The sequence below is a fragment of the Pygocentrus nattereri genome, chromosome 23 (assembly GCF_015220715.1).
Source record: "Pygocentrus nattereri isolate fPygNat1 chromosome 23, fPygNat1.pri, whole genome shotgun sequence".
Taxonomy (NCBI): domain Eukaryota; kingdom Metazoa; phylum Chordata; class Actinopteri; order Characiformes; family Serrasalmidae; genus Pygocentrus; species Pygocentrus nattereri.
Window position 1 is genome coordinate 14,131,384 of NC_051233.1, and position 7,969 is coordinate 14,139,352.

Here is a 7,969-nt window from a genome sequence, read left to right on the forward strand (position 1 = left end):
TCCAGTTTATTGTCAATATACACACCCAGACATTTGTAATCCTCCACAGTGTCCACACTGACCCCCCTGATGGACCCTTGTTGATACACCCAGCTATTGCAGAGTCACCATTCTGATGGTGGCAAATCTCTGTGCAGTAGTTGAAGTCCGTGATGTAGAGGGTGAAGAGGATGGGTGAAGACCTAAATGAAGAATTTATGAAACACTTTTACAACAATCATTACCACAAAGCAGATTGAGAGTAAATATGTGTCCGAGCCCCAGTGAGCAAGGCGAGGGCGACAATTGCAAGAAAAAAAACCCTCAGAGCAAGAGGAAGAAACCTCGAGAGGAACCGAGACTCAAAAGGGTAACCCATCCTCTTCTGGTTGACATCGGATAACGAATATATGAAATCCATATAAATACAGGATAGGAATTTACAGTCAATATATGAGGTATCTGAGCTTTCATATGAAATCTGATCTTATGAGTTTGGGGCCTTATATGTATCCAGCTGTGTGGTATCTGAAAGCTCTATATGATGATGTTATGAATATGGAATGTTTAAGCTCAGGGGGCTACATATATGGTATATCACTTCATGTGTTTGAAATGTTTAAAGCTAAGGGGGCTCCTCTCCTTCTCGCTCCTTCTCTCTCTTGCTTTCAGACAGATGAGAACATTTAAACAAATTCCATGTATGTGCCATACATTTACGTAAACAACTGTGATACAAAAGTGAGCAGGCAGAGCTTTTTGGCAGAGATATGTTTGGCTTTCATTCTCTCTCAGACGAACCCGGGTGTCTGATTTGACGCCGATTTTTATATGCGAATAAATTCTTTTTATGCAAGACGGTGTCAACGAAGACTTCTTCATCACCTTCACATCATCACTATTTAAATAAACAACATATACAATATACAAAGAGAATAAAGAAAAATGACCACTAGTGCCCTATTAAAACTAATGAGACATGCAGTAAACAGTCAATATTATAGTACTTTCTGTACTGTAGTGTTTTTATGTAGTTCTTTATCCATTCAGCTAAAATTATTTCATCATTTATAGCTAAAGTTAATTATATAAACATTTAGAATAGCATTAATGTATAAATGACTGAGGATTAAATATATATGACTTAATTTGAAATCTGAGTTAGTTTTTAATTGATTAGGCGTAATCTTGCATTTATTCTATATGACTCAGTCCTAATTACTTAATATTTATGTTAAACACAACCTGCCACACCTTAAAGTCATATTCAGTGTTTGGAGTCTATCAGTAGAGCGTTTGTTGGGGTTTCCTGATCAAACGACCTGTATTTACATCTGCAAACTACAGACTTTATCTTATTTAGTATTTGTGAGATCTAAAGCTTTCATGTTGCAAACACTGATTAGCAGCTGAGGAAATAAAAGTCTATCATTTTTTCAGTCAGTAAAGAAAATACACTATATTTCCAAAAGTATTGGCTCGTCTGGCTTCACATGCATATGAACTTGAGTGACATCCCATTCTTAATCCATAGGGTTTAATATGATGTCGGTCCACCCTTTGCAGCTATGACAGCTTCAACTCTTCTGGGAAGGCTTTCCACAAGGTTTAGGAGTGTATTTATGGGAATTTTGACCATTCTTCCCCAAACTGTTCCTACAACTGGATGAAAGACCTCCACCTATTGGAAGACTTTGAAGTGGCTCGGTGCTTTAAGCCTATAGGCTTTGGTGAGGCAACTTTCAGCCAACTGCATCATTGTGCAGATGCTATTGAAACAGGCTATGGAACAGTGAGTTACCTGCTACAAAACAACAAAAACAACAGAGTTCACTGCACCTTAGTTTTGGCCCAGGCCAGAGTAGCTCCACTCAAGCCAATTACTGTTCCACGCATGGAATTAGCAGCAGCTACAATGGCAGCGCGCATGGACAAAACATTGAGGTCAGAGCTTCAGCTTCAGCTCAGAGAATCAGTGTTTTGGTCAGACAGCACCACCGTGCTCAAGTACATAGGAAACAGAACCAGCAGATTCCGCACCTTTGTCGCCAATCGTGTGGAGACTATTCTAAAACTGTCGTGTCAAGAGGGCTCAAAGTTCATGCATTCATGCAAAATGAGACATCGATACAGGGGCCAGACTTTCTCACCAAGCCCGAGGATGAGTGGCCACAAAATCCAGACCATCTTGAGAATCTTACCACTGAGGATCCAGAAGTCAGAGATGTTATAGTAAGTGCTACTGCAGCTGAGGAGCAGGTGGATACAGTTCAGCAGTTTCTGGAAAACTACTCCTCTTGGTTCCGCCTAAGAAAGGCTGTTGCCTGGATCCTAAAGGTTAAGAACATTTTAATATACTTATGTCGAAAAAGAAAGGAACCAGAGGCTTCTCTTCCTCAATCAGAAATTTGTAGAATGATACAGAGTTTAAAGAATGAATTTAGAGGAAGCAATCTTACAGTGGAAGACTTAAAGGTGGCAGAGCTTGAGATCATTCGTTTCAGTCAGCAGCAAAAATTCTCAGAAGAGATTTCAGCACTGCGTAAAGGTGACAGGTTGAAGAAAGGTAGTCACATTTATAAGCTCAATCCTATTCTTCAGGATGGTATCCTTAGAGTAGGCGGACGACTCCACAAATCAACTATGCCTGAAGAAGTTAAATACCCAGCTATCCTGCACAAGAACTCGTATGTGACGGATCTTATGCTCAGAGAGATCCACCAGAGCGTAGGTCATAGTGGTCGGAACCATATGCTGTCTAAGCTGCAACTTAAATTTTGGATTCCTGGTGCTAAGGCTGCCATAAGGAAAGTTATTTCCAAGTGCGTCACCTGTCAACGCGTACATGGTGTCACTGGACAACAGCAGATGGCTGACCTATCTTGTGACAGGATCATTCCAGATGATCCCCCATTCACCAACACTGGGGTTGATTACTTTGGCCCATTCGTAGTTAGAAGGGGTAGAAGCATTGTAAAGAGGTACGGAGTCATCTTCACCTGTTTGGCCGTGCGGGCAGTCCACATTGAAATGGCATCATCATTAGACACAGACTCCTTTATCAACACCCTTCGCCGTTTCTTTGCAAGAAGAAGGCCAAGTAAAGATTCTTCGCTCTGACAAAGGGACAAATTTTGTTGGAGCTGAGCGTGAGCTGAAGAGAGCCATTGAAAAGTGGAACATTTCCAGGATTGAGGATACTACACGTCAAAGGGGAATTCAGTGGACGTTCAACCCCCCTGCTGGTTCTCATCGCAGTGGAGTCTGGGAGCGATTGATCCGATCAGTTAGAAAGATTCTTAATGCCACTTTGAAGCTCCAGATGTTGGATGACGAAGGCTTTCACACTGTTTTGTGTGAGGCTGAGGCCATCATTAACAGTCGTCCAATTACCAAGGCTTCTAGTGACCCAAATGTCTTGGAAGCGCTCACTCCCAATCACCTCTTGCTTCTTCATGCTAAGCCATGTTTACCACCTGGACTCTTTGTGAAGGAAGATTTGTACATCCACAGAAGATGGAAACAAGTCCAATACATGGCGGACATCTTCTGGAAACGATGGACAAGAGAGTACCTACCTCAGCTACAAGAGCGTCAGAAGTGGACTCGCATATCACGCAACTTCACTGTTGGGGACATTGTGCTGATTGTTGACCATACTGCTCCACGCATCTCCTGGGTCATGGGCAAAGTTGTAGAAGAGATTCCTGATAAAAATGTATTGGTGCGTCAGGTCCGTATTAAAACCAAGACAAGCATGTTGTACAGACCAATCACCAAGCTCTGTCTTCTACAAGAAGCTGAATGAGGCAGTGGTAAAAACTGTCCTCCACCGGTGTGCCATGTGCTAGTAACCTCTGGCACCAGGTAAAATGGTAAATCAAGCAACGAAGACATTCGGTAGAAGAATTATTTTTGTTTAATTTTGGCTCCCTATTTTAGTTGTTGGTAATTGACTCTAAACAAGAGGACAATTAGGGGCCGGTATGTAGGAGCCAAAACATAAAGATCATCTTTTGCATTGTGTGTAAATGTAAATAGGTATATACTGCTGCTTAACACAGTATTAATATGCCAAAAGTGATATTTGTACCAACTATGTAGATACAAATGTCTTCTGGCTCCATTTGTTTATGTTCAGAAATTAGGTGCTCTGTCACTTTAAGAGCTACGAGCTACAGTGCTGGAGTGGGACATGTTTTTAGGTAGTTTTGGAGTGAGCAGAGTAGGACACAGGTAGCAACAGTTTTCTTACCGTGTTTGGCATTACAGTTTGTGTTGCTTCTCATTTTTGGAACAACCTAACTATGGTTTGAAAGTTTGTTTTAATTTAATTTCATAACGTGTACAGTCAGGAATAAACAACCGTTTTCTGTTCCTTCTTACACGGAGCCTGTGGAAGTTTCTTCTCTGAATAACGCAGACACAAGTAAAGAAGTTGCTACAGCCACCGCAGAACACTGTTTAGCTCACACAAATTGTGTTTTGTTTTCTAAAGATAAGAGATAAGCAGACTGGTCTACTGAATACGGCAGGGTATAATCCATTATATTGTAGGCACTGCACACAGTGCAGTGCATTTCACTACTATTAGAAGTTACATCAGTTAGCAGTTCACCAGGAACCTTTTAAAACTACTGAAAGCTATTGAGCAATTAATAATGAATTTGATTGTTAATTTATAAGTAGTTATTCTAAGTATCTAAGTAGTTATTGTTTAGTTAATAGTGAATTAATCATTAGTTCATTATTACCTACTGAGTAGTTAACTAGTAGTCCTTGGTAGTTAAGAGTAGTTACTTAAGTAATAATGCAGCACTACTTGTTTGTTGCTGCTTATTTCCTGATTAGTTACTTATTAAGTATGTAACAGTATTATAAAGCATTACCGGCATTTTAATTCTGCTGATATTTGAGAATTACACACTAAATTGTCTTGGATGTATTTGAAGTACCCTGACTCCATTTACATCTCCCTTGATTTAAAAAAAAAACTGACCACTGATTAAACATATCTGTTAACAGGACAATACAGATATGTTGCTATGCTGTTGATAAGTCCTTAAATTCTTTGCAAATATGATTTAAGACATAGAGCAAGAATAATCCTTGTATTTTTCTTGGTGAATGAAACATTGTGTATACTGCAATTTTTCCCCCAATTAATCATGTATCAAGGTAACGATGGGGTGATTAAGCCGTTATGAAAATAGCTGTCAGTTTTAACTCCACAATTAATCACAAAATAATTTGCCCTGGCCAAGTTCAGTGTGGCTCATGCATACTAGTGTCAACATAGGCCTTAAAGTTTGACACTGACCTGCCTCTCCTTTCCATGCAGTCCATTACGCCATCAGACATCCTGTACTTCTTTCTTCTCTATGCGTCTTGCTGCATCAGAGGGGACATGAAGTTTATTGTGAGTGGTGTGCAAGCAGTTATTACAATACTGAGAGAAAGAAAGAGGGACATAGATACAGAAGTTGGAAATGTAGCTATTTCAGCTAGATTTGTTAAATGATTGGACGAGGCTCATTATATTTTTCTCTCCAATATCTGATGTAGCATTTTCTGCTGACACCACCCAATTCTGATACCTGGTATTAGATCAGTGCCATCTGTAAACTAGAATTGTAGGCAGGCCACATGAGATGAAAAGCTTCAGTGGGGCATCCAGTACTCATTGTCATGGCCACAGGCACAGGCAGACCAGAAAAATCCATAACCTGAAAACAGAAAGGCCAAAGAAAAAGAAAGAACTGTAAACACTGAGAAAGTTGAACATGACAATGGCAATAAGTTGTTGACTCACCTGTAGATGTGTGGTTTCCGGCTGAGCTGGAGACTGGGCAGACCATCAGAGCAGGAGAACGGGAGGATCTCAGAGCAGGAGACTGGAAATCTGGCTGGACAGCTGTGAAAATTGGCGCTCATCATCATTTGAGCTTCAGACACCACATTTGAAAGGGTTAACTTTCCTTTGGCCTGTCTCTTCCCCGGTGACTAACATGTATTAATAAAATCAGACTCTGCTGAGAGTGCAAGGGTGTCTGCCCTTTGTGCATACTTACAGGCTGTTAATAACTATTGTTCCTCTTTCATTCTGCAAACCACTTGCACTTTTGACTTACTGGATTTTGATGTTGAACTGAGCACATCCAGAGATGGAGAAAAACAACTCCATGTATGGACAAGCAGGTTACGACATATGTTAGAATGTGGTCGGGCCCTTCCTGGCTGCCTGCGTGCACGTGGGACGGGCTCTCTGTGTTTATAAAGAGGGGACTTCCCCTTCTTCTGTGTGCTTTGTGAATAAAACTCTCATCTCTCTATGAGAGTGTTTGTTCATCATTGCATCGAGAGCTCTCTTTGTCTTGGGACTTAGTAGGATTGCCGAGCTGGTTTATCGCTTCATTCTCTGGTTTCTGAGGGAGAACACTGTTCAAGGAGACCCTTCCTAACAACATTCCATTCTGTACTGTGGGGCAGAACAGACTCTGAAGCGCAACTAACGGGCCTCAGGAACCCAACAGTCCAAATTCATTATAAGAATTGGGATGGGTGTAATGGAAGCTATATGTCTACACATTCTGTCAGATGGCTTAAAAAGCTATGAAATGTGGCCAACAGAGGGACTGCAGGAATGGACGACTTCTATTCATGCATGGAAATATCAGATTAAAAACACTACATCGTGTACCAGTATCTGAAGCTCATGGGGATTCACCAACAGTCGGTCGTAAGCGTCATTTTGTGTTCTGGATGAGACAAACAAAGATCTGATAAAGACTTGTGTGTAATTAGATCATGGATCAAATAAGTTCTGCGTTCAACTCTGCTTCTTTTTCTCTTGGTGTCTGCAGTGACATATTTGTTTCTAGCAGTATCTGAGCTCAGGACTGTCTTTTTCTCTAAGCTATTGGTAACTAGCAAAGATACTTTCTCTAGATTGCCAAAGCACTTCTTGTAAGTCGCTCTGGATGAATGCTGTAAATGTAAAATGTAAATGTAAGTCAATACATAAAGAGACCGTGTAATGTCCACCCCATAAATGTTATTTTTCTATGGATTAGAATTTGAACAAGGCTGAATACTGCAGGTATTAAAACATAGTTCTTATTTCTACTGGGATCCTGGGATTGTTCATCATTGAGAATCTGGTGGTAAAACACCACATTCTCTTTTAACAAGTTAAGACCTGTAGTTAAGATTTTTCTTCCGATGTTGATTTTCTTAATTCAATTACCAAATATTCTCTAGGTAATGTGTGAATTTAGTATACCTTTATATGTATGACTGAATATATATTCTTTGAGCATACATTCGAGTTTCTATGTTTGAAGTTCATTTTGACAAACAGGAAGGAGGAGATATTGTAGAAGTTTGGTATCGTCATCTCTCTTGTACTAGAGCAGATGTTCAGCCACCATGCTCCATATGACAGAATGATGTATGTATATTTGGTGTGTTTGTTTGTGGCTGAGACAGGGCATTTGGGAATTATCCGCTTCTTCCCATGCATGAAAAAATTCAAATAAATTGAACAAACCTTCTGGTTTACACCAGAAGTATTAGAGTTACACAAAAGGACTCGATGTTTCAATCCCAAGTAGTTCAGTTTCCAGTTGAGACCTTGCTTGAACCACTCAGTGATGTTACTCTATGCAACACATCGTCAGTTGTGTACCGCAGTATCTTTAGATGTTTCGGGCATTTAACACAAGACACCCTCCTCTGTGGCAGGCCCACCACAGGCTGATCAGACCTGGGTGTGTGTCGCATAGGAACTGAGTGGTCACTTTGCCCCCATGCCATTTCCTTTCTTCGAAGCCACAGCCAGTGACTATTTCTCTCAGCCGTGGCGGCAAGCTCTTTGATGGTTCTCCTCTGATGCGCACCTCTTTCAGGAGCCTTATGGTGGCGTTAGCCACAAACCCCCTACAGGCCCACCACAGGCTGATCAGACCTGGGTGTGTGTCGCATAGGAACT

General features: G+C 40.8%; 1 long non-coding RNA gene across 2 annotated transcripts; it reads right to left on the bottom strand.

Moving 5' to 3' along the window:
• On the bottom strand, positions 1-5,966 carry LOC108429700. 2 transcript variants are annotated; one of them, XR_005129516.1, is made up of 5 exons: positions 5,792-5,966; positions 5,577-5,705; positions 5,300-5,370; positions 3,558-3,686; positions 1-182 (listed from the first exon to the last, which is right to left on the bottom strand). It is a non-coding gene; the product is annotated as an uncharacterized LOC108429700 (long non-coding RNA). The 2 variants fall into 2 exon arrangements; XR_001858025.2 differs by lacking the exon at positions 3,558-3,686.
• Positions 5,967-7,969: the final 2,003 nt, after the last annotated feature.